At 46.3% G+C, this 27,406-nt stretch overlaps 1 protein-coding gene across 6 annotated transcripts in view; it reads left to right on the plus strand.

The window, feature by feature from the left end:
* The first annotated feature begins 17,633 nt into the window (after positions 1-17,633).
* Elk3 (ETS transcription factor ELK3) overlaps positions 17,634-27,406 on the plus strand; it is a 56,019-nt gene continuing 46,246 nt past the window's right edge. For 2 of the 6 annotated variants that reach the window (XR_010049442.1, XM_063255339.1), the window contains exon 1: positions 17,652-17,919. The gene's annotated coding sequence lies outside the window, so the exon portion shown is untranslated. Of the gene's footprint in view, positions 17,920-27,406 lie in introns of all 6 variants that reach the window. The other 4 variants (XM_063255343.1, XM_063255342.1, XM_063255340.1 and 1 more) reach the window with 4 other exon arrangements.

Genomic DNA, 27,406 nt, shown 5'->3' on the forward strand with positions numbered 1-27,406 from the left:
GAGTTTAAACTGCCAGATTTCCAGGATAAGGAAGTCCATACCTTTCTTCCATAGTTTTAAGATGATAGTCTAGGAAACTAAACTGACAATAGACAGATTAACAAGAGAAAAACCATAACGAATTTATTAGTGTGTGTGCACAAAAGCGATTCAAAGCATGAAAACTCAAAGGGGCCAGGTAGGGGAAATTTAAATACCCTTCTACAAAAGCCAGAGGGAAGCTGAGGGTAGCAGGTAGACAACTTTAGAGGGGGAGTAAATGATTGCTTAAGGAAATGAACGAGCCTTGGGAACAAAGTCTAAGACAAAGGTCCACTGGGCTTTGGGTGTGGTGTTTGGTTGTCAGTCTTTTTCTGACTTAGTTTAATCTGCCTTGATTAGTAATGTTTTAATAAAAGGATCGAAGTCAGTTGTGCTCCTTTTTGGTGGATCTGGTCTTCAGGGAGACAAGGGAACTTCAGGAAAGCCCCTTCCTGCTCTGAGCAAGAGGAAAAGGACCATAGAAAGGGGGTGTTGGCAAGGTCAGCAAGACCTTGAGACTGCTCCTTTAGTTCAATATGTCAAAGTACTGTGCTTGGAGTACCATTTCTGAATCTCTGCAAAATCCTCTTGGAACTTGGAGGACCCTGAACAAGGCAGGAAGTGGCTTTGGTGACTCAGTGGTCATTCTCCTGAGTCACCAAGTTGTCTGTTCCCAGTCTCTTCTGGTTCCGTGGGACATCCCTTCGGTCCATCAGTCAGCACTTGGGTCTCAGTCCCTGTTCCGGAAGTGAGGTAACTGGGAAAGCTCTGACTGGGGAATGGTGGGTGACAAGGCTGAGTGGTTCCACATGGAGGGCGGCTCCCCCTCACTCCCTTCTCTGCAGCTGTCCTGTGACATCTCACACACTCACTTCAAGGCTTCCCCGGAGGTGATCTCACGTAAAAGCACAAAATTTCACAACTGAATTTCCCTGCCTCAGGTTTATTTGTGGAAACAACACGGGAGGACACCAGCCCCATGCAGACCCAGCAGTGACACCAGTGACACCAGCCCTTCTGTCCTCCCACTGACAGACAGGCATTTGCTGTGGAGCCTTCCAGGGGGCCTGGACGCCACCAGGAGCCTGAATGTGAGCCACAGTGGAAGCTGGAGCTGCAGCTTGGGTCTGGGCCCCTGTCTTGGTCTCTGGCTGGCAAAGCCTGAGCCCCTTGGCAATGTGGGTAAAGCGTACTTCCAGAGCCCAGGGATGGAAACAAGTTGATAGAGCCTAGGGCTGACGTGCCTCGGGGTCTCGGGCAATAGCGGGCCTCCACACAAGCACTTCCGGGCCTGGCTTGGTTGGCCTGGCTTGGTTGGCCTGCAGGTTTTTTAGGCCTTTCTTGTACTTGTTGGCAAAACTCTGCTCCTCAGGAACTTGGGATCTAGCCCCAAATGGATTTATGGCTTTGTGATCAGGGTTTCTTGATGTCATTTCTGTGTGGGACTAGTGCACGGCTGACCCTAGACTCAGCCCTGTTTGCTGCAATCAGGCCTCTAAGGTGCTTGGGACGGAAAGGAGAAGGAAGGAATATTTAAGGCCTGGTAGTTCAACCTTAGTAAAACTGCGTGTACAGGAAACTAAGGCCCGAGAAGGCAAGGAACAGGGGTACTCGTGATTCAATTAGATCTGGAATTCAGACCTTTTAGCCCCAAATCTAGAGCTCTTTCCACAGCATTACTGGATGCCCCGCAGGCCCCGTAGCCTCCTTTCTCTGGTCCCTGAACTTGCCCTCACCCGTCCCTGCTCTGTATTTCAGGCAGGGACCACTTTCTTCTTCCGGTGCAATGTTCATACATTACCCAAGGAATCTTCAGATGAATTCCAACCACCAAACGCTAATGGTAAAAACAGTAACGATATACCTTCAAAAGATATTTATCAAGTGCCCGATACATGCCGGGCTCTATCTTGGTCTGGACAAAATCTGAAGAACAAAGACAAGGTATCTACCTGTAGGGAATTTACATTCTTGAGGCAGTCAGAGAGACAATAAACAAACAAAAAAAAATTTTTTTTAAAGATAAATAGATGCTGATATTATAGAAAGTCAGCAGGACAAGAGAACAAGAGACATTACGGTAGCCACTGTTGATTTTACCTACTGTCTGGTTTTTAAAGCCTATAATGCTTTCATTATTCTGTTTTGATCAGTTTTATACTATTTTGTTTTGTATGAATTCATTGTGTGTGAAGATATAGACAACCATTTAGAATAAAACAAGAGACATTATGGTAGCCACTGTAGATCTCCTGTTGTCTTGCTTTGAAATCTGTGTCACTTACATTGTTTTCTTCTGATCTGCTTTGCTCTGTTTTGTTTTACTCTCTTTAAAATAAAAAGAAGAAAGAAAGTCAGCAGGACAATGAGACAGAGGTGAATGGATCAGGGAACATGTCATTAGGAAAGACCTCTGATTCTACGATATTTAAGCTGAGCCCTGATTGGTAGGGAACTCCAGGAAATCAGGAGGGCAGATGGCCACTGGGTAGGGACAAATTTAACTGAGAAAGAGCAGGGAGCCATGTGGCTCACTGCAGAGGAAGCAGCACGGAGAGAGGAAGTGCACATGGCAGGGGGTCCAGAGGGGACCATGCCCAAGGCCTCGCTGGGACTCCTGAAGACCTTCGTCTTTGAGTGGGGGGACACGGGGAGCTCCTAAGTAATAGGACAGCTTCACATTTTGAGACACTCAGTCCAACTGCTTGGCTCGAGAACAGAAGGTCTGGGTTGAGGCTGTAAGGAGGAAGATGGTTTATTAAATGCTAACTGCCCACAAGGTACTGGTACATTTGAGCTCTGAGCCTCTCACCACTGATAACTAGATCTTATCAAGTCCATTTGATGGACAGGAAGACAGACAAGGAGACTGGAAGGAACAAAGGTTCCTAGTCAGAGGTCACATAGCCAAAATTTGAGTCTAGGACCATCAACCCCACGTAGCACGCGGCCTCCTAAGATTTTTGACCTACTAGTACTCCACATTCAGTTAATAATGTGTGTCGAGGAGATTTCCTCTTTCAAGCTTCTGTTTTAAGCTTCTCAAGGCCCAGCATGGGGGCTGTGTTGTACCATGCTGTGCTGTGATCGGGGGAGTCTCCAGGAAGGTTCTCCTGGGACTTGGGGCTTAGCTTTCTGTTATTGTAAAAAACACTTCTAATAAATCAATAAGAAAGCTTGATTTTGACTCAGTTTCCTGGTTTTTGTCCATGGTAGTTGGCCCAGTTGCATTTGGTCCAGTGGCAAGGCCATACCCCAAGGTGGGAATGAGAGACGGAGGAAACTGCTTACCACATTCAGCCTGGAAGAGAGAGAGGGAGACAGAGAAAAACAGAGACAGAGACAGAGAGAGACAGAGACACAGAGAGAAACAGAGACAGAGACACAGAGAGACAGAGACAGATAGAGACAGGCAGAAAAAAGAGACAGACACAGAGACAGAGAGATAGAAAAAAACAGAGACACAGAGACAAACAGAGACAGAGAGACACAGAGACAGAGAGAGACAAAGAGACAAAGAAAGAAAGACAGAGACAAGCAGAGAAAGAGACAGAGACAGAGACAGAAAGGAGCAGGGCCCTATGTCCCCTTTAAGGACATGCCATAAAGCCATCACCTCCTTCCACTAGATGCCAGCAACCAGTAGTACCACAGTCTGACAAGCAAACCCTCAGCACATAGACTTTGGAGGGACACTTATTAGACTTTAGCAATTTAGAGTCAGTTTTCTAGCAGCACAGCTTATAATAGCCAGATCTTGTTGGAAACAACCTGAATGCTCATTGACTGAGGAATGGATAAAAAAGATTGGTATTTCTACATAATGGAATACTATTCAGCCATAGAGAATGATAACTGGACATATTTATGGGTAAATGGATGTGCCTTGAGAACATACTTCATAGTGAAATAAATATGTCATGCATGCATAATCATCGCATAGTTTCATTAGTGTGATAAAGAAAAAACATGTATTTTGTCCCACTGTGAGCCATTTTGGTTGACTTTTGGATGTTTAAGAAACTTTTGACGTGCTGTAAGGTTTGGGTTTTTTGCATGCGGATATCCAGTTGCTCCAGTGTATTTATTGAGGATACAATCCTTTCTCCACTTAACTGCTTTTAAAGCATCTTTGCCAGAAATCAAATGTCTGTTATGTGGGTATCTATTTTGGCACTTCAGATTGGTACCCTGGTGGTTTGTCTGTCTTGATATCAATGCTGATTGGTGTAACTTTCTGATAAGTTGTGGGATTAGGGAGGGTTGGAGCTCTAATTTTGTTCCTTTATCAAAGTTGTTTAGACTATTCTGAGTCTTTTTATTTTTTACAGAAATGTAAGAATCAAAATGTTAATCTATATGAAAAATGGTGTTAACAGTTTGATAAGGGATTGTGTTTTCTAATCTTTATTACTTCTAATCGTTTTTGGTTTCATTCTTTTATTTTTAAAAACACAGAAGTCAGTTTTCTTTCTGAAAATGAAATTAAACAAGCCCATAAATTCACATGTGATAGGAAAAAAATCCGATGTCTTCCAGTTCTGGAATAGCTACCTGACTAGAGTTTAATGTCTAAAGCAAGAACGGGTTGAGCACAAAGAGAAAGGCCACCCTTGTTTGGCTGCCCAGCAGGATGTGGAGTGGGGGCGCAGTACGTGGGGACTGGGGCTTTCTGGTTTCCAGAAAGGACCCTCTGTGACAGGGCAGAGCCAGCTGGTTCGTTAAACCTCACCATGGCCTGCGGGAAACAGCCTCAAGATAATCGCTTGGCACTGAGAACAAACTCAGACGTTAAGTTAGCTTCCTGGCTGTGTTCAGGGTCCTCTGGACAGGACCAGAGGTGAAACGTTTCAGGCACTTTGAAAAAAGAATGTTCTTTTTTTCACTCCTGTGAATGTTCCAAGAAAAGTGTTACCAAGAAATACGGTCTTCCTGGGGGCGGGCCCTCTCAAAGCAGAGAAAGACTCAAGCCTTTGCTAGTTTTTTGAGGTTCAGGTTATTTTAAAATTTGAATACCTGGGGGGTGTGGCTCAATAGTAGGCAAAGAGCAAAGAGCAAAGAGCTTGTTATGAACAAAGGTCCTGGGTTCATACCTGGATTCCACAACAAGCACCACCCCACCACTTGGATGAATGAAAATTAAAAGACAGTTACAAAAGATGTGGTATATTTCAAGCATGATCTTTTGAGCAAATCAATACTTAAAACATAAAAACACAAGGTGATCTTATTGTGCTAGTGACAATATAATCATAAGACCTGAAAAAATATTCGTTCTGGTGCACCTGCAGCGGCGGGGCTGAAGAGTGGGGTGTGTGTTCACAGGTGTGTGGTGAACCGCCAGCTCTGGCTGACTGCAGAACTGCACGAAGAGGACCATCTGGAGATAACTTCAGGGAAAGCCTGGTGTGCTGAGGCCCAAGGCCAGATGGCCATGCTCAGAGACAGTTGCAATCCAGTATCTGATTCTGTCAGCTAAGGTGAACTGTCACCAAGGTGATATAGCCGTGGCCAAATCAACCATACCTGGGTAAAACCCTGACCTCGAGATGTGACTTCCTTAAAGCATCACACCCCATCATTTTACAAAGAGCAGCCCCCTGTGGACTTGTCGAATGCTCCTTAAAAAATCTACGGGCCGATGAATCAAGTCTCTAATAACCAAGCTGGGACATACAAGGTGTCTTTCAAATATTCTATTTTAGAAGATGCCTACATGACCAGGAGAAGTGGGCTTGATGAGATGACAGACAGTGAGAAAGGGCGGAGGCATAGCAGGGTGGTTGCACACACTGAGTGTCACACACGGCTCCGTGATGTCCTGGTTCCGTAAGGCCAAGGGTCCCATTTGGCTCCACTGCCTGCTGGAATCCCTTTTCTCTCCAGACTTCGTTCCATCACTTCATTTCCAGCTTTTAAACTGCGTCTGAAACCATTCAAGGGTCATGAAAATCCAACCACCATTTCCTGAGCACAACAGAACAGAAAATATCTGAATTTTTCATAGATAATTGATGTAAAATAAAAGTGGCAGAGCTGCTGTTTTGTGAAACTTGTTTCATTTGTGTATATAGATGCGCGTTGGGTCTAGATGGAAATTTCACTTTGTACTGTAGGTTGGAGACAAAGTTCTCAATCCACTTTTCTGGGTAGCAGGTTAAAATGTCCCAGTCCTCCACAGACAGGTTACTATGACCGTGTGCTCGCTAAGCAGATTCACTGTGGATATTACTTTGGTTTGAAAGTTTGTCCCTCCCACCAATCATATGTGAAAATCCCAACCCCAAGGAGAGCGGTGTTAGGGACTAGAGCCTTTGGGAGGTGATTATGTCACGAGGATGGAGCTCTGAAGAATGGGATTAGTGCCCTTGAAAAAGAGACCTGAGGGAGACTCCCTTGAACCATAGGCCATGTGGGAACATGGAAAGAAGGTGCATGTTATGAAACAGAATTCAGGCTCTCACCAGACACTGAGTCTGCCAGCAGCGTGACCCGTCTCCAGAACTGTGAGAAAGGAATGCGTTGTTTATAAGCAACCTGCTTCACCGTATTTGATGTTAGCAGCCAGAATGGACTAAGACCGGGACCATCCAGGGCCCTCTACAGCACGCTCTGCTGTGTGGCAGGTCAGCATCTTAGATATTCTCTTGTCTAAAGTCCTTCTGTTTTATAGATACACAGGCTGAATCTGAGTAAGAGGATACAAATTAATAACAGGACCAGTACTCTGACCATAGTTTTCTGACTACCGTTCCAGGGCTTTCTATTTTATTGGTTGGTGTGGTCTTCTATTATAATACATACAGTCACAGCAGAGAAGATTTGGATTAAATCAGAAAACTTAGATTTTAGTTCCAAACCTATCACTTCTTACCTGTGTGATCTTATGTTCAAAAATCTTAACATTTCAGCTGCTCAGTTGTATTCAATGTAAAACAGTATAATAATGTTAGAGAACAACCCAATGAGTCCATGAGTCTTGAAATGCGAGGCATTCTATATATATTCTATTAACTTTTCGCTCTTGAAGTATCCATGACATTTTTTTCAATAAATATATATATTTTTAAAATGTTTTTAAGTTTTAAAAAATTAATTAATTAATTTTGAGACAAGGTCTCGCTATGTAGTTCAGGCCGGCCTTGAATTCACTATGTAGCCCAGGCTGGCCTCAAACTCATGGTGATCCTCCTGCCTCAGCCTCTGAAGTGCTGGGATTACAGGCATGAACCACCACTCTAGGGGAGAAATATGTATTACTTCGAGAAAGAAGTCATGTCATCAAGGCTCACCCTCTGCAGAGCGTTCACCAACACTTTCCAGGAGAGCATGTTATCTCACCACAGCATCTCCTTCTGTCCCCAGAGCCCTCACAGTGGCCTGCAGGAGTCAGTTCAAACTGGTCCAACAGCATTTCATTGTGCCCTGTACCTCCAGAGCACAGTGCGAGCAGCTGAGAGCAGCCTGCATGTGGTGTTGCTCTTGTCCTCCATACTGGCTCCTGTTGGTCACCTCCTCGGCCTTGGGTACGTGGGATGGCCTAAGACAATGGATGACCCAGCAACGGCCCAGTCGGCCCAGTCGAACTCTACCTGCTCCGGTGGGAGCGCCATGCCCCTCCCTCCAGCACAACCCTTCTAGTTACCCCTGCATTCTGAGGCACACCAGTTCCATGCCAGTGTGGGGAATGCCTTCTGGTCTCTTCCCTGGACTCCCAAAGCAGGAAGAACCTGGGTTCAGAATATCCTGAAGCTTCACAGGTAGCAGTTTATTTTCCTTTTGATTTTATACCAAAATTTCCCCCTCAGCTCTGTGCTCACAAGCAGAGCCAGCCCATGCATGCACATGGGTTCCCAAGGAGGAGACCGTAACTACTTATGATACCTGTGTTAACCTCTACTCGCTCTCAAGATCTGCATCCACTCTCACAGCTACAGGCCTGGTCATGGCCCGGACTTTCCTTCGAGGCTCCCAAATTGGTATTCTTATTTGACTGTCAAGTATTTTAAAAAAATATGATAGCTGACCTGCAATGCCTTTGTACCATGAAGGAGTTGTTCTTGAAACCCCCTAACCACACTTTCCCGTCTTTGCCATTAACGCACAACATGACTTCCTGCCCTTTATGGGTTTCCTGAGCTTCCAGTAACTGCCTGATTCTGCTTGATTAGAGAAAAAAATGGCTGGCTTCCACAAAGCCTTACCCAATACCTTCTGGGATCAAAACATAAAATACTCCATTTTCTTGATCTGTCCATTTCATCCAAAGCTGTTATTTACATAGAACTCAAAGCATCACCAAAGGGGACCAGGCCCAAGGCCAATTGCACCTTTCTGGACTTATCAAGCTGACATCACACAGGAAGTGGTCAGGCTAGGTCCTCCATTGTATGTGGAGATGATAGTGGTACCACAGCTTATGGAGTTGTGACACCCTATCAATGATGTATTTATTCTTCCTTTCCTTCTCATGGTACCATGTGGATATGGTGTGGGTCTGGGGCTATAGGGTGCTAAGAAATTATAATCAATTTTAAAGTTTAAAAGTATGAATCTTGGATTTAGTTTTAATTTCCTCAAAGATCAGTATTCTCCCTTCTGGTGATTGTTTATGCATCTCAGTACTGTACAACATCATTTATAAAACTGTATTGTAAGTGATTCCTTTAATTGACTTTTTATAGCTTAAATTTGAATAAGAAGGGGCTGAGGATTTAGCTCAGTGGCATAAGTGCCTGCCTTGCAAGCAGACAGTTGTGAGTGAGTTCGATCTCCGGGACCGGTAAAAAGGAAAAAGACAAAAAAAAAAAAATCAATAAGAAACAGCTGACTGATTGGTTTAAAACAGTTCTGGGTGTGATTGAATAGATTTACTGAAGACAGAAGACCTATCCTAGGTATGAGGGGCACCAGCCAATAGGCTTGCAGCTTGGATGGAATGAAAAGGGGAAGGAAGGAAGGAAGGAAGGAAGGAAGGAAGGAAGGAAGGAAGGCTCACTGCTGTTTCTCTGGAGAAGCTCCGGTCTTCAACGTCACCTTGGAGTCCATCTCTAAGCTTCTAGCACAGACTCCAGCCTTCCAAAAAAGGCGCTTCAGTTTCCTGAGACAGACCGGTGCTGGACTTACAGTGAGGTCCCAGCCTTTGACTTTTGACTACATCTTTTGGCTCTTCAGCCTGCAGACAGACTTTCTGTTTTCTTTCACACCTGACTGCACAGGCAGCCATTACAAGCCTACCTTGTAAATCCATTATCTAATGAGCACTGACTGATAAAGACTTTGATACCAGCAGTGGCTCTGAAGAAACAGAATTGTAAAGATGAACTCTTTAATGACTTTGGTGGTTCTTGGCTTGGTTCTCTAATTTGATGAGACCTAAAGATGTCATGATCTCTCCTGATAATGTGCAGAGGTGTAGCGTACCGATAGTCCATGATGTGACCTGTTTAAAATAGCATGCGATACAGACCCACTGGATTCTCCTAATTAACCACTTGTGAGGTGCAAGGAGTTTAGTGACTGCATAGAGGATACTTTTGAAAAATTTTGGCACAGTGGGAAATATAATGACGGTGGCTGGTTGCTTTTAGCATTTTTGGACAAACTAGTGAAGGGAAAGTAATGAGCTTAAAACAAGCATGGAAAATGAGATTATTTTGTCAGAGGACGAGATTGCCCCACCCACAGTAGTGGAGGCATGCCCACCTCCACCCCGTGGTGTTGGCCTCTCCTGTACAGAACCTGAGGAAACTAATCCTGTGTTGATGAGCAGGGCAGTGCTGACATTCCTCAGGACCCACCCTCACCACCCATTTTTGCCTGCGGGTCTATAACCAGGCTCTGAATCACAGAAGACTCTTGAAGGTGAGGTACGTATTGTGACCCATGAGGAGGTCTACTATACTCCTGAAGAACTTCTTGAGTTTTCTACCTCCTTTAAGCAGGGGCTTGATGAGGCCTGCTGAGCAAATAGGAATGGCTTTTTAAGAGTTTGGGACAATGGTGGCAAACATATACATCTGGGTCAGGTTGAGTTTGTTGCTATGGATCCATTAAGTGGAGAATCTGAACTTCATGTTGCAGGACATGGAGTAAAAAAATATGTTAATAGTTTATTTGGCAGAAGTATGGGTGGAAAGATGGCCCACTGTGAGTGAGTGAGAGACACCTGGTATTCCTTGGTTTACTGTTGATGAGAAGATTCAAAGGCTTGGGGAAATGGGAAGGCTGGAGTGGATTTGTCATGTGAAACCTAATTCTCCAAATTAGGATGATCCAGGAAGTGTACGCCACACTAACACCATGAACAAATTTGTGAGGGGAGCACCAGGATCCCCGAGGAGCCCTGTCTCTGCTCTTCCCTGCATGCTGGACATTACAGTGGGGACCACAGTTACTCACTTGGGAAACTTAAGGGGACAATGGGCTTAACTGGATCCTTGAGTGGCAGGGGTCAAGTGGCATAACTCAGTGGCCACAGACTGTAATGGACAACAGAAGCAGAGCAGTGATCAGAATGTTCTGACACAGGTAGCCCTGTGGTGGCAGCTGTTTAGCCATGATGTTCCCAAAGTGAAACAGGAAGCCTTCTAAACTTTACAAGGTTTGTATAATTGAAAAAAAAATTAAGGACAAACAAACAGAAACTGACCTTAAGTCACAGTAACAAAGTAACTAAGACAACTGATGATCGACTCAACAGAAATATTTAGCACTTCTGAGCAGGCATTAAGGATATAAATATGAAATTCAGGGAGAAGCAAGTCATAAATAACTCTAAGCCAACACAGGATCAACTAAAAATTGGTTTCTGAAACTCATTCCACTGAGGACTATGTCCCTGGGTATCTGTACTGAAAGATACTAACAAATTCAAAGCATCATAATTAGTTAACAGGAAATTCTTCCAACATCCTGCAGTAAAATGTAGTTGAAAACATTATTTTCAAATTGATGGTGCCATACAAATTCTGCCAAAACTGAGTCTGAAACATTGAGCTGTTCTCCTCTTGTGGTCCTGCACTTTGCTCACTTCGGTTCCAATTGGATACTTATTTATTTATTAATATCCCATGCAGTAGAAGTTGATATCATTAGGGTTAACCTGGCCTGATGGAAACCAGGGAGAGGCTGAATGTCCCACATGCAGCCCATAAACCAGAGTGAATGCTAAAACCAGGTTGAATGATGCACTGCAACATAAGCTGCACAATTTGAGCTGAATGGTTACCATCAGTTTCCAAATCACCAATTGCTTGTGGATGGGTAGTATCTGTAATTTAGGAAAAAAAACGTATCTCCCTCTTGATGAATTTGACCTGCAGGACAGAGACAAATTTTTCAGCTGAAGAATTTGACTCACAGGGAAAAATTGTCCCATTGGGCCCCACCAAGGTCAAACAAAATACTGTGAGGTATCGGAGAAATGGGTCGTGAGCTTCATCTAGTAGATCTCAGGAAGGCTTCCCAGAGGAAGTTAGTGTATTAGTCACTTCCCCATTGCTGGGATAAAATCCTTGAGACCCAAAACTTGAAGAAAGGTTCACTTTTAGCTTGTGGTTTCCAGAGGATTCAGTCCATGGTTGTCTGGCTCTAGGGCAGAAATACATGGTGGAAGGAATTGGCTTAACTCACAGCAGCCATGAAGCAGAGAGAGAGAAGAGAAAGGAAAGGAAGGGGAGGAGAGAGGGCAGGAGAGAGGAGGAGGAGGAGAAAGAGAAGAGGTAGCCAAGAACAAGAACACACCCGCCCAGGTCACACCCTTAGTGAGCCACCTCCAGCCAGGCCCTGTTCCTAACTGCCCATTTAGCTACCAAACTCACCAATAGACCAGTCCACTGACCAGTGTGGCACCCCCCCCCAGTCCAGGCACCTTCCACACAGGAGATTTGATGGGGACATTTTAGATCTAAACTGTAACATGTCGATTTGAGGGAGTCTAAGAATCTTTATAAAAGTCACATGCGGAAAAAAGGTCTTCTGGATGGAACTTCAGAGAAACGGGTTCCTGGACTCCACCTCTGACTCCAGGGCTGAGGGACTCCCCCGTGGGCTTCCATTGTGCCACCAGGGCTGGGAACCCCCAGGAACAAAGACTTAGGTCTGCTCCGATGGCAGGAGCAGAGAAATCTTGAAAGACTGTCAGGGACTGGGACTCCAAGACCAGCTATTTCTACCTCTTCGGAAGTCCAAGGATAGGAATGAAATGAAGCACGAGGAGCTGGTTTTCTCTGAAGACAAAGTTGAGAGACACAAAGGTTTTCATCCAATACGGCAAGGAAAGGCTTTCTCTGGAACAAGGAAAAAAAAAATGCAGCTGAAACTCCAGACCAACACGACAGCTCAGAATCTCATTTGCTTCCGTCAGAGGTTGACAAACTTTTTCTGTAAGTGCCAGAAAGTAAACATTTGCAGCTTTAAATACCACTGTGGGCTCAGTCACAGCTATTAAAAATGCTATTGTAGTACAAGAGCTGGGCCAGACAATATGTGTTAGACAATATGGAAATGAGCAGCCATGGCTGCGTTCCAGTGAAACTTCATGGGCACTGAAATTTGGATTTCATGTTACAAAATACAGTCATTTGGGCGGGGGAGGCAGGCATGGTGTGCAAGCCTATAATCCCAGCACTTGCAAGTCTGAGGCAGGAGGATCACTACAAGTTCAAAACCCAAATGGGCTGCATAGTGAGTTGAAGGACAGACTGAATTATAAAGTGAGACACTGTCTCAAAAAAAAGTCTTAAAATTTGTTCTCAACTGTTTAAAACTGTAAATTCTTATTATTTAAATAATCTCAATGCCCATCAATGTAGGATATTATTCAGTCTTTGACATGGGGGACATGATGCAAAGTGAAATAAACCAGTCATGAAAAAGGCAAATATCGTATAAGCCCTCTTAAATGTTAAGTTCACAGAAACAAAAGTAGACAGAGGTTAACCAGGAGCCGGGGTTGGGGGGAGGAAGTATGAGAAATCCATTCTGGAGATCAATTTCACAATAAAGTGAATAAACTTAATGATACACTTGAAGATAGTCAACAGGGTATACTGGGCTATTTTCTAAAACAATAGCTAAAAAGTAAATTCTTTATCCTAAAGCCATATAGAAACAGCAAACAGATCTGTGGGCTACAGCTGTGCCAAGGCTGACCCACAGGTGACCAATCTGAGGGCCAAAAAGGTGGTCCAGGCCCCTGCTTCTCAAATAGCTCGCAGGAAAGACCCCCTCACAGCACACAGGCGGCAACACCCATTTCCAGAGGCATCACCCAACAAGTCTGCAAAATTCTTTTAAATACTCCTTTAAATGAAATTCGTGAACATTTTTAAAACCCTAGCCCATACATGTTGTTTTAATGTAAAGTTGGCATTCATTGTAAAAATCAGTAAAGACTAAAGCTTGCTCAGGCTCAGTGCGGGTGAATAACTCAGTCAAGGCCACAGGGCGAGAGCAAGGCAGGTGTGGGACTGGATCCTGACATTCCTGGTCCCACATGTGCACTCTCCCCAGCCCTGACCCCTGCCCAGCCCACGGTACTGACACAGTCACACTTTCGAGGTCCTAACCCTGAGTCATCAGCTCATACGGTTTGAATATTATTTCTTTGTTCTAGAATGTTTTTATTTTATTCTAAAACCCATTTTCTTCTCCGACTCTAACTACGCTTTCTGGTCGTATCTGTAATTTTCCATAATGGGGCAGCGGATCATATGACTGTAGTGTTGTTCAGCATTCTCCTTTCCCTGCCTGGACTGGAGACTCAGTCTCAATGCTTTGCTCTCCCAGTGCAATGTGAGCAGAAGCGAGAGCACGCTAGCCCCAAGCAAAGGTGTTAATGGGCAGCCCGTGTTATTAGACGCCACTTTCCCCTCTTAAGCTCTTTATCCGTCCAGAGAACCACATGTCCCCAGCAGTCGTTCCTGTAGCCTGCGGCCCACAATGAGAAGGTGGGAGGCAGCCGCACACTCAGCCTGCAGACCGAGGCCAAGCCCAGCCTCGCTGGATGCGTGTGTCTCTGCTTCAACCAAAATTCACCAAGAAAAGGTGCAAGACAAAGAGAGAGGCTTTATCTGAAAAGCAAAACAAAAAAAAAGTTTGCAAACTGGGAGGCATAGCCTTTGATACAAAACGAAAGTGCGTGCATAAAAGAAACAGACAGAGCGGCAGTCTACACAGAAATATTTCCCACCCCGCTTAGCGCCCTCTTTGCTAATGCAAATGCTCCCGAGGTGCGAGCGTGCCCATTCCTGATTGGCTGATATTTACAGATGACTTAGGTCATAGTTCATTGATCAGGTTTAAGCAGCAAAACGGGACTTTGAGAAGACCGCTCCCCTTAGCCGCTGAAATAAAACATGCAAAGGCCTGAAGTTCAGCTTGTGGGACCTTCAAGTATTAGTCAATGTTCCTTTGCTGGGATAAAATACCTGATATGCACAATTTAAAGAAACAAAGGTTTATTTTGGCTGATGGTTTCAATCCATGGCAGGCTGGCTACAAACCAAAAACATCCTGGTGGAGGAAGCCTCTCCATTCATGGCATACAGAAAGCAGAAAGCAAGGGAAAACCAGAGGAGCAATCTCCCCTCCAAAGGCTGGGCCCATGTACCTGCTCCAACCAGGGCCCACCTCCTAAGAGCACATTCTACATGGATGGTCCACTGCGGGAGTCAATGCCCTCCTGATCCAGTGGTCTTCTGTGAGACCCATCTCTAAAGACATGCATTTCCTTGAGCACATTTTTGATACACACCAGGAAGACAGGACATGTCTGACAGCCCAACCCCAATAGCCAAGGGCTACCAGACTTCATTCTGAATTTAGGCCCAATTAGTGACCTGGAACTCTTCTTGGACATTCTGCCTTCCTAAAGTTCACACAACTAACTCTTGGAGTTGTTTGTTATATGCAGCATTACCCCAGCCCAAGCTGACTAGGAGACCCCTTTTTTAGGAACTAGGGTGCTGATTTTCTTTAGGAGCTCTGACCCTCTTCCATTCTTCATCTTAGGGTTTGACTGGGCTCTTTCATACCCTGGAGGCATCGCACTGACCAATTCTCATTTCTCCAACTCACAGATTTTGCATGTGGCCTCTGATGAATTCGAAGCAGTTATCAAAGCTGAGGCAGCTTCCTCTCAGCTAGCAGAACTGTTAAACTGTGAACTGTTACCAGAGAGAACTACTCATTAGCCAGACAATCCTGATTCTTGATTGCTTACAACAAAGAGAGAGAACCAGCAGCCTGGGTTGTGGGATAGAAGCGGCCACACTGGGCTGCTTCTCTGATATGAGAAGGAAATCATGGAAATCAATGTTTTATTTTAGGATGCAAAGGACAGAAGTCGCAGACTCCTAAAACTCTACAGGTGATTCTCTGGGCTTTGAGGAAGATCCAGGTCAGTTCTGAATTATTCTTTCATATATGGAGAGATGGCAGCAGCAGGGTGAACACTCCAAAGCACTAGTGAAATCGAGCAGAAGGTACAGAGATTTCACAGACAGCCTCCTGGATGGACACAAACAGCCTCCTGGATGGACGATTCCATCAACAGAGGCCCTCTCCAGTGGTACGTGTGAGAAATGATGTCCCTTCCTTGACTCAGGACCACTGAAGTCCATCGTTTACCTTGGGTTCATTCCCAATGTCTCTGTGAGGTTGTGACAAATGGGTGATGACAAATGTCCACCATCACAGAGGCACTCAGGGCAGTGTCACCACCCTCTGACTCTGGCGCTCAGCTTACAAATTTCTCTGTACCACAAACCCTGGTGTCCACCCATGCTTTGACCGCCTCCATCACTGTGCCTTTTCCAGAATGTCATCCAGTGGGAATCACATGGTACGTGTCAGACTGGTTCCTTCCAAGCCTACAGTTTCTAAAATAAAACAACATGGGTTCTTAATTGTGTGCATGCATGTGTGTGCGTGCATGTGTGTGTGTGCATGTGTGTGCGTGTGTCTCTGAGTAGGACAGTAAGTTTATAGTCTCTCTGTCCCCAGACAGCTGGATCGTATAGGGGTACATGTCAGTCCTGCTGAGTGACAGGAGAGGCTGATTTGGGGTTTAAAACAAGAATCTCCAAAGTAGAAAATTATCTGTGGAAAATCAAGGCCAATCAACAGCCCTCTTTCCCATACCTTCTCTTGCTTCAGTCTTCTACCTGAACCCCACCCAAACCCCAAGTTTTTTCATCCTTCTCAGAGGTCTGAGGATCCTGCCTCCCCCTTCATCCCCCACTGTCCAAGTGGATTATCCCTATCAGTCAGGAAACCAAAATCGTGAACCTATCCCTGAGGTACTCTGATAGGCTGGGGAAAAGGTACCAACTTCAGTAAAATACAATCCCTGCCCTTTGGACGCTCCAACGACGTAATAGTAGTGAGTGATTTGTAAACAAGCTTTCAGTGAGATTGCAAAAAATAGAAACAAGGCAGGTGTAGGAAATATTAGAATGTGGTCTTTTTGAAAGGACTCAAGCCCTGCCCTCAGAGAGGCTGTCTAATTGGTCTGGGCTGAGAATGTTGTTGGAGAGTGTTCAAAGCACTCCCCAGGTGACTCTAATGTTAGCCAGGGCTGAGAAACACCCCAGACAGACAGAGTCAGGGACCTGGGAGGGAGAAGCCCAGCGACCAGGGCTTTTAACAAGCCCCTCGGGTCAGGCTGCTGCAGGCTGAGGTTTGAAAAGCCCTGGTCTGGAGTGCAGACTGGAAGGTTCTGGAAGGCTTGCAGTTGGAGCACAGGACTGAGGGTGAGGGGCTCTTAAACAGGCATCCTCGTCCCCTTTTGCAGACGCGGACAGGGCAGCAGCTCTCTGCTCACACCCCGGGAGGACAGTTTGGAGACCACAGAACCTCCCCAGGGCGCCTGGATTGAGCTGCTGGTCCTGCCTCGCCCCCTGAGCTTCTTAGCACAGGAGATTAGTGCTGCGTTGGGCCACAGTGAATGACCGCACAGGTTTCTCCCTGAGAACCCTCCCTGGCACCTTGTGGCTCTTCACCCTTTACCCCAGAGTGGGCCTCCGCTCTGACGCTGACCCCACCCCTGTAAGCCCTAGACAGGCACTGTGTCCAGCACCATCCCCAAACAGAAACTGCCTCCTCTCCTGCACTTCCGACCCCTTCTCATCCCAGTCACGCCTGACTACCATCAAAGCAGCCCCTTTCCCAGAGCAATCCAATCCTGAACCCCACTGCTGGGCTCTGCCGCTCCCCGCCCCCCAACTCTTCCAGCTGACAGAAAACAGCGCGTCCAGCGGCCTCGTTTCCACTTCGCGGGGGTGGGGTAGGCTGGGGGTGCTCCCCGCGCCACCTCCCCCGCAGGGCGCGACCCCACAGCGGTGCCCAGCGCGGGGACCCCCTGCCAAAGGGGAAGGGGGTGCCAGGACCCAGTCCCCGCTGCAGTCCGCTGTCCTGGGCGCATCCCGGGGAGCTTCCCGGCCGGGAGGGGCCGCGGCCGGCCGCCCGCCAGGCGTCGCCGTGGGTCCCGAGGCTCCTCCCCTGGGGTGGCCGAGCAGGAAGCGGGGCGCGGCGCGGGGCGCGGGGGACGCGCGGGCTCGGCGGGCAGCCCCGGCGCACAGCCGCGGCCGGGCGCGCGGCGCGGGGCGGAAAAGCCTGTTTACACAGCCTGCACACCGCCCGGGGAATAATGCAGTAAAGGAAGTGAGCCGGCTCGGCCTGACTGCTCCAACTTCCTGCTCTCACACACACCAGAGGGGGAAAGGAAAAAAAAGAGGAGCGAGAGAAAGAAAAAAAAGGAGGGGGGATCAGGATCTCATTACAAGAGCAACAGACCGTCTGCAGACGCCTGTCAGCATGGAAAGCCGGGGGCTTTCGCCCGGGTCCTCCTAGAAATTCCCCCGGAGAAGGATCTGAGAGCTCCCCCACATCTGGGTAGGTCGCCGGGCGTCTGCCTGTTGCTGGGACACTTGCAAAGTTTCGTTTGCGGTGGTTTTTGGTTTTTTTTTTTTTTTTTCCTCTCTTCTTTCTTTTGGGTGGCTTGGTGGGGGTGGGGCGGGGGCGCGCGGAGTGGGTGGGTGCGGGAGGCGCGTCCGCGCGGGAGGGGACGCGGGACGCAGCCGCCACCTCCACCGTCACTGGGGTCACCGCCGATCGCGCCGGGGCCGGGGCTGCGCCGCGAGCCTGGGGAGGGGACCCCGCGGCGGGCGGAGCTGGAGACGGCGCGGCGTGGGTCCCTGGGACGCGGGGACCGTGAGGCGAGCGGGCTGCGCACCTGGAGGCTGCACTGCGCTGACCTCCGGGGGGGCTGCGGCCGGTTCCCCTCGCGAGGTGGGCAGGGGGCGCCGACGCTGGCGTCCAGGGAGGGAGACAGCGATGGAGGAGGAGGTGGAGGGCGTGGGGCGGGAGGCTGCGTCCACTCTTGCGAGGCAGGTGACCCGCGTCCAGGTTACCGCCCCAGGCGCACGCCCAGTCCAACCACCTCGCCAAGCCGGTGCTGGACCAAAGTTGGGGGAAAGAGCCGGCTGGAGATGACCGTCGGGCTCCGGCCCCTTTAACTTCAGGCTGAATGTTGGCCTGGGCTGCTACTGTAACTTTTCTTGGGGAGGGGGTTGGTTCCTATATGGGGACGTACAAAGTAAAAATAAAAGAGTCTCGGTTTAGTTGTGTTTTCTGAACCAAATCATGCGGGGGACAAGCTCTTGTTAGGTGGCGGGTGGGGGTGGGAGCCAGAAATGCTATTTCAGAAACTGCAAAAGGGGCTTTTTAGAAAAAAAAAAAACGAGTGTCGGGAGAGTTTCTGGCTTGTCTGGAAACGGCAAGACTAATTGCCATGCGCTTCCGCTTTGAAACTGGCAGCAGACAGCATCTTGAAAATGACTCACTAGAGGAGCTCACAAAGAAACTGTGGTTTGCTCCTTCCCAGGTTTATGTATTTGTGCCTTTTACAGTTTCCTTTGTAGTGTTCGAGGGTCCCCCGCCCCTTCCTCGCCAGCCCACTCCTGTCCTCCCCGCTTTGAAAGCCCCTGGCCGGTCTTTAACCACCCCCTCCAGACCCCCAGCCCCGAGGCGAGGGGCAGACCGGAGGGGGAGGCCGAGTTGTTTTTGGAGTTGGCTGGGGAGAGGGTTAAAGGGATTCTGCTGCTGCAGGGGGAAAAAGTTCCCTGAATTTTCCACTGGCTGCTGCAGGAAGAGAGAGCCCCTTTAGTCATTGCTAAGTAATGTCTGCACACACACCAACTAATCTCATTAGGAGTTTCCGCTGCTCCGCACAGGAGGGGTTTTGTGCAGCCGCTGTCAGCCTGGGGAGCCCAGCGCTGCACAGGGAGACAAGTTACTGCCTTATTTACTCCGAGGTGCCTTTTTCCGCCCCCACGAGCCTTTCTAGGGCAGCGTCTCAAAAACTTTCAAGTCACTTGGGCCATTTTGGATTTCAAGCTTACAGGTTTTTCTTTGTGTGTGTGTGTGTGCGCGCGCGCGTGCGTGCATGTGTATGTGTGTGTGCATGTATGTGTGTGCGTGTGTGTGGTTTCTGTTGCCCAGGCAGCTCACACGCACACCCATCCCCTCTCATCTGTGCTTTGTCTTTGTTTTTGTTTTTGTTTTTCCGTGGTGGTGGTGGTGGTGGGATATCTGAGAAACCTGCCATGTTCCGGGCATCTATTAATGAGCCTAAATTGATTTCTGAGCCTTACTGCCCAACAGAATACCCCCTGATCCCTCGCCTTTTCTCTCGCTCAGTAGCACACACTTATTTGGAAAAGGTCAGTTATGAGTTTGAATTTATGAGGATTATAAAATCACAAATTGTGTTAGGAGGGCATGAGGTCAGACAGTTAAGGAGACTGTCCATAAGTGTTCTTGGGGTTTCCAGTAACAATCTTGCACACAAAACCCCCTGTGCAGGAAAAGTGATGGCCTTTCTATGCCAAATATAGCACAGGCCTCTGGCCTTTTTTTTTTGGTTTTTAGCCTTTAACTGTTGCCTAGAAATGTGTGGAGCTGCTGAAAAGGGCGGCGTTGTAAAGAACCCTATTGGTACAGTGAGGCCCCTCGATTGATCGGCTGACAGATTGCCTCTTTTGAGAGTGTTGGTATTTCTTGTACACTGCTAAAGGGTACCCCCAAATAGCCCAGCCAAGCCCCAGCAGGCGGTGAGTCCCTGAGCAGATGCTCAGCAAATTGTTGCATCAGAACTGTGATCAGGCTAGCAAGATGTTGAAGAGGTGAGAAAAAGCTTCCAAGGGTGGACAGCATTCTGCAGGCCTTCCCTTAAGATTGGAAGGCGTACATTTCCTTTGATTAAAAAAGGAGGTGCTTAGAGCTCCTCATTCCAACAGGTTATCTCTTGGGAGGCATGAGGTTCATTATACCTGTGGTTCTCAAAACAGAGTAATTTTGGCTACCAGTAGATGATACGGGTTGTCACTCTAGAGAACATGCTACTGGCCTGTAGTGGGTGGAGGTAGGGAAGTCACTAGAGGTCTGATGACACCCAGGCAAGCCCCCTGTGAAGAATTTCCCTGCCCTACATGTGGGTAGTGCCCAGGGGGAAACTCCTGTGTTGACCTTAATCATGGTGATAGAAGGCCTTCCAATGCCTTCATCCAGCAGACAGGCATTTAAAAGTCCTCCGTTGCCCTTTCGTTGGGAGGGGATGCAAATGTGTAAAAACCATTTACGAATTTCCATCCTGTCTTTGGTTGGTGGTGTGCAGTGGAATGACATGCAAGTGCTGACCCCATGGCCGTGGCCCCAAATTCATCCCAAGCCCAGCTGCGCCATGACAGCATCTTCACACACTTAATACCAGTACCTTCCAGGCCCAATAGCAATAGCCCAGGTTAGGGAGAGCAGCGCATGTCCAGCCACATCTGAATTTTGAAGTTACCTGAACATTGATTAAAGACCTTCTTTTTCCTCTTAAAAGATTAAATAATTCAAAACTGCTAGTATACAGTAAATGTACGCCTGAGATCACATTCAAAGTTATATTTGTGATAACTTTTGGAAACTTGAATCTTTCCCTGAAATTGCTTTTCAAGGACTTCCAGGCAGTGTGTATAAATTATAATATTCTTCTTCAGCTATCAGATATTGGATTTTGTGTGTTCTATGCTACCCAATTATGCTTCTGTATCTGTCTGATGCAGATCATCAATATGGTGCCGTGAGGTTTACCAAGCTAGGCCTGGTGGCAGACCCAAAGCACGAAAGAAAAAAAAATCGTCCAGTGAGGAGCCTTCCTGGTGTAGTCTTTTATTTGTTTGTTTGTTTGTTTTACTGAGGTTGAATTAGTAGCATTACTGATTGATGCCTTTGCTTCCTTCCAGGCCTAGAGAATGACCTGGTGACCTCCATGATTCCTAGACTTGGGGTTCCTCAGTGCCTTTTAAAAGCAGTAGACTCTGTGCTCATTTGGATTTTGCTTTCCTGACCCCCTTCCTAAGGGCCTGCCTTTACCCACCCCCTGGCATGGGGGGATGGCCAGGCTTGTCAGACTTTTGTGTATGTTCCAGGCAAAATTTTCATGTCATAATTATCTATAATTCCTCTTTCCTTTTGCAGATTGATTATGACATAATAGCCTAAAGGTATTTTCTAAAGGTTAGTTGTTTTGTTTTTCTGTTGTGAAAAATACTAACACAGATTGCCTTAGGAAACTACAGAAAAACTGCAATGAAAAAGAAAATAAACATCTCTCATAATCCTACTGTTGACATCCTGATGTATATTTTTGCAGTCTTTTAAGACGCATATGTGTATATACCTACATGTAGGAACATGCACACATAAAATTTTTATTTGGAATCACACTGTACTTTCTGTTTTGTAACTTATTTTCACTTAACATATCATGTAACACATTTTAACAAGGAGAACTGAGGCCCAAATTACCGCACATAGAGCTTGTATTTATTGATCTCATAAATGTGTTGACTCAACGATGGATTGACATAATTTCTACACGGACTTGCTTGGTATTTTTGTTCCCTGTGGTTTAGTAATGTTCCAAAAATGCTGCCGCTCAAGACTGAGTTCCTATGTGCTGTGAAATTAGGGATTTTGATGAGTTTCTCTATGATTTAAGAATGAGTCATGATTTGCAGTAGAATATCAAGATGTAGTAACAGGAAGTGTTAGGGTGCTACACATCAAAATAGAATGTAAAAGAAAAAGAGAGCAGGTTCAATCAAAGATACACCTTGACATTGTCACACTGGGGAGGGAGAGGAAGGTGTGTTTTGTGCTTTTAGACAAATAGCTGTTATTATTACTATTTTATTTTGTATCAGTAGTTTCCAGTTTTGAAATTGGTGTTTCAAATTGATTTCTAGCTCAAGGCAGCTATTGCCCACGGCCACTTCGAATTGAGATCAGTTAACTTTTTGATTGAGACCATGAAAACTCTGGTTTTTGCCACTTATAATGCAGTCCTGGTAAACTGAATTATCTGTATGTCTGTGTTTAACCTTCCACAAATAACTTCTAAAGGCCTTTAAAAATAGTGCATTATTCAGTCTTTTATGAAACTATTCTTTGCAGAAATTTGACTCTTTATGATTGCTACCATCAACCAAAAGAAAAATAGTCTTTCCCTTGTGCCTAGAAATTTACATACAGATTAACAGTTTTCAAATAAATTTTGAATTGGTTGTTTTGATAAACTGTGATTTAGTTTGAATTGCCACGGGGATGAATATTATGACTACTTTCTTGATATATTGATTTAAATTTCCTGGAAAGTAATTACCAAATTATTTAGACTTAAGTAGAATTATTTTATAATTTGGTTGAGAGATTTACTTGTATATTTTTGGAGAAATGGAAATGATGGTTCTATTAGTACATTCTAATTTGAATTGGACTAAGATGAGTTTATTCATGTAATCAAAAATAGAATAAAAAATGAGATCAAAGGCTCATAGTGTCATAAATATTTTTAAAGCTGTTATATCCAAAAACAGCCCTTAATTATGAGTGTGATGGGGTAGATATAAAACACACATATCTGTTTATCTCAAGATAGAGGAGATTAGGGCTCCAAGCAACAGAATAAAGAAAGAAAACAAAAGAAAAGAAAAAGAAGACTCGTGATATTTTCTCACACACACACACACACACACACACACACACACACACCCTTTTTTTTTTTCTTCATACAGGGGTTCAAACTCACGACCTCACAGTTGCCAGGCAGGCACTTATGCCACTGAGCTAAGTCCCCAGCCCTTATACCCCCCCCCTTTTTTAAAATCATAATTAAAATACATAGATGCTAAGGTTTTTTTATATATATATATTTGCACATATACACCTCCCCTTCCCCTCCCTTCCAACAGAGAAAGTTTCTAATACTCCAGAATAGTCCTGTTCTTTTAAATTTTATTATGGCAATTTCATGATTCTGCCAAGTTAATTCTTAAACCCCAGAACACCTCAGTAACATCCTTCGGTATAACTATTGTTATTTTCTTCTTATCTGTAATTTTATTTTTCATAAAATTGAAAAATAAATCACTAGGGTATGTACATGTCCTCATCATACAATAAAAGGAAAAAATCTCTTCCCCATCACTTGATACCCCGACATATTTAATCAAGAGTAGTGTGTATCCGTTAGGAAGAAATGCATCCTTAAGAAATGCATTCTTAGAGCTGATGAGGTGGGAGCCCGGGATCTTCCTGGCCTCAGTTTCCCTGGCTGAACGAGTGCAGTGGGACTGAAGCAGAGAAGCTGGTTTAACCCCTTTCAAGCATGAAGTCCTATTTGTGTATAATTTTTTTTGGAGTAAACAATTATTTCTGCAAGCTGTGAAAATATGATGTGCGTTTTTGCCTTTATCCGCGAGCTGCCGACGTAGAAGCGTGTGCAGCATTTGACGGTGGAAAAGGAATTCCCGTTCCGTTTCACCTTGGCTAACGTTGTCACATGTGCAAGGCCCCCAGAGGGCGGTGTCACCTGCTGTACTTCTTGGTCCTCGTTTGAGGTTTGTGCGAGCAAGGCTCACTTCCGATGACCCTCAGCCCCCTTGTTCTGGGGAGCCAGACAGGAAAGGTTTCCATGGTGTCCAAGTCCCTGCTCGTCCCTGTGGTCGTCTTGGGGAGCACTGTCTCTGCCACTGCCGCATCTTGGTGCTCCCCATTCCCTCTCCCTCCACCCCCTTGTCCCAGGAGCTGGAGCTGTCATGTCACAGGACACTTCTCACCCTGTTACCCCTCTCCTGAAACCTCTCCAGGGGCTTCAGCTCAGGATAAAGACCTAATGCTTCACTGCAGCTGCAGAGTCTGGTTCATGGTGGCCACGTGGCCCTTCCCTGGTTCCTCCTCTGCTCACTGTGCCCCTGCCCCTGGGCCTTTGTAAAGGCCCTTCTCCTCTGGGACTTCCCTCCACCAGGATCGGTCACCTCCACTGTGCCCTGCCAACTTACTCTGTCTCAGCAGCTCCCTGTCCCCCGGGGAAGCCCTGCTGTCCCCGGGCTGTGTGTCCCACAGTCCTCCATTTCTGGCCTACAGGGCCCTTGCTGCAGGCTTTACTTACAGGTTTCCTCATGACCGAGTCTCCTCCCGGTCCCACTGGCAGACTCAGGAACCAGAGTTAAATGTGTGTTGCTGGAGACCGCGCTGTTGTCTCTCACTGTTCATTAATACTTCTCATCCAGAACTCAGGAAATGAGTGCAGGGCATAGATAGCGCCATGTGCCACCTTGTCTGAATTCACTGTCCAAACCCTTGAATCCCTTAGATTTGGGTCCTGAGGGGTCCCTGTACTGTGGTACATGCCCTATCTGCGGTGCTCCTCAGGCAGTGAATTCTAGGTCCCCATGTCTTTTAGCATCTGTGAATCAAAAATGACACCAGGGCTGGGTCATAAATGCAGCCTCGATTCCTTCGTGTTGGACTCCATCATGCACCTTATCTCTAGGCATAAATCTAACTCTACTAGACAGTAAGCCGCCGACATTAATAACAGGCAAATCTCTTGGTTAAACCATAAAAAGCCAAGAAGATCTGATATAGCAGTTTTGATAATTTTTGTCTAGACTTCCAAGAAAAGTAGAAATGCAGAAATCAGGTTAGGGTGTCTGACAAGACAAACTTTAGTTGTTGCTACTGGTGCTATCAGACTGAGCAGGGTTGGTTGAGAACAAAGTAACTCTCAGGGTAGTTCAGGTTGAAACGACTGGGATATAAGGTCCTTTCCATGTGAGAATTCATTGTTCTAGAACAAGCATCATTAGCCCTTTAGTGAGGTCCTCAGCTGACCGAGTTTTTATACGTAGTTCCCCTGGATAGCCGCTTTTGAGCTCCGTGATAATCATAGCTCTGAACCTTTCTTCCCTTACAGGGAAACCTGTGTGGAGCTCCTGTCCATAACTTTTGGGACAAGGTGTTTCTGATTGAGTTTTAAAATAATGAAAGACTGCCTGTGTAATGATGAAAAGATGCTCATCATCAAAATCATCTTGGGCGAGAGGGCAAGTTCTGCCAATGTGTTTCACCTGCGTTTCTCCAACGACCAGTTTTTAACTCCTCAGTTTGCCGGGTTTTGTGATGAAGCAGATTTTTATCCCTGCATTGAGTTGTCAGGAAAAACAAAAAATGACTAAAAAACAGCAACAGGAAAATGAAGGCCTGGGGTTGGTTCCAGGGTCTGTGTCTGGGTAGCTCCAGGAGTTAACTGTGGGGATTCCATACCCCCGAACCAGGGTGTTGTCACCATCCTCCAAGTGATGGTGCTGATTCCAGAAGGATGGAAAGCTTCTCAAGCAAGCAAGGGAGGCATCAGGGTTAGGCTAGTTTCCTAACCCTGAAAGTTAAGAGGAATGCTTCTGTGGTTGATGCTCATGGAAACGGAAACACAACTTCCCCGTGTTATCGTCTTAGAGGAATTTGGAAAGGCTGCGATGCAAGCTTTACTGTTGCAGCTTATTAAGAAATGAAAGAGGAAATGGAAAAGGAGAGCAGGCAGGGGCTTGTGTGGATGGATGGGCTGCCTGTGATAAAGGTTGTAAGAGGGATGAGGCAGGGAAAGGGACAGTTTGTGACCCCGGTCCCCGCTGGTCCTCTACACAGACCCTCTCTGCCCATGTAGACCTTGAGCCCTGGTCCTTACAGAGCGTGGGTATGTCTGGGAGTGTTTACTAGGCATCGCTGTCTGGAAGAATCATTGTTTCACTATGAGAAGTCAGGTGAAAACCTCGATTTACAGTTGCCAGGAATTAGACTCCTGATAATTTAGCAAAGGCCATTATAAACTTGCAAAGAAGGCAGCAAACCATTTAGCAGTATTCGGTGGGCTGCGAGAGGTGCGTGGCCTCACTTCTTTTGGTCGGATCTTACTTGGAATTGGAATCCAGCGTTCTTGAGCCTTGGTAGGGAAGTTCTTTTCTGCCAGTGTTCCTGTGTGTTTTCTGAGCCAAGCCCCAGATACTGATCACTGAGACCAGAAGGCATGGGAAGGTTTCTTTTTCTGTTGTTCTAAAGCATTGTAGAACAGTGCTTCCAAAGGCTCCTGGGCAGAAGTGTGTTGTCACCTGTGTGCCTCAAGGCTGGGGCCGGCCTTGGGTGAACCCATGTTCCGCGCTGACAGAGTTCAGTCATCCCTGGCTTTGCTAACTTCACTTGGAGGCTGCTAGTCACAATTCTGCACTTTCAGTGTGTGAGCCAATGGAATACTCTGGAGAGTGCTAACGATGCCTTTGAATAAAGGTGTTCGAAATGTCTTGACTCAAACAGACCCAAATATGCCCTGGCTGTCAGGAGACTGGGAGGTGCTACTGTCACGAAGGCTGGTGCAAATCTGAGCTGAACCACAAGAACAGCATCTTTCAGCCTCGCCACTTCCTCTGACTTTTTTTCTTAACCAAATTATTAAGAAGACCCAGTCATTTGTATTTAAGAAAATTCAAACCGGGGGACCTTGTTGTTGAAGATTTAAGTGCATCAGATTGAAATCTTTTCCCTAATACAATTGTGTTAGGAAGGGATAAATATGATTATGTAACCCCAAACTTGACTGTTACTTTGTATAGTTAATATATTCATGCTGAATAGTAATCAGGGGTAATCAAAATGTACAGTACATGTCTAAATTTTAAGATTTATTACCAAAGGAAAGATTCATTACAGTAAAAGACACGTTGCCATTCATTCCACCTCAAAATACTTGTCCTTGCTTCAGACACACTTCCCATTGTGCTGGCCACCTTCCGAAGCAGTTCTGGAGTCCTCTGTCATGCGTGTCTTTACAAGGTGTGATCAAAAATTCACGGAGTGCTGGGGCCCAGTGCCATCCTGTGGAAAGGCAGGCCCATGAAAACTGGTGGGCGGTGTGCCCTCCCGTACCTGCTACCGCAGATCTCAGGCCCTGAGACTCTTGGGTTCTCCCCCCCCCCCCAAAGTCAAACTGACTAACAAG

This window comes from Cavia porcellus, unplaced genomic scaffold, assembly GCF_034190915.1.
Source record: "Cavia porcellus strain 051 isolate PalLab524CR breed Dunkin Hartley unplaced genomic scaffold, mCavPor4.1 scaffold_8, whole genome shotgun sequence".
NCBI classification, from domain to species: domain Eukaryota; kingdom Metazoa; phylum Chordata; class Mammalia; order Rodentia; family Caviidae; genus Cavia; species Cavia porcellus.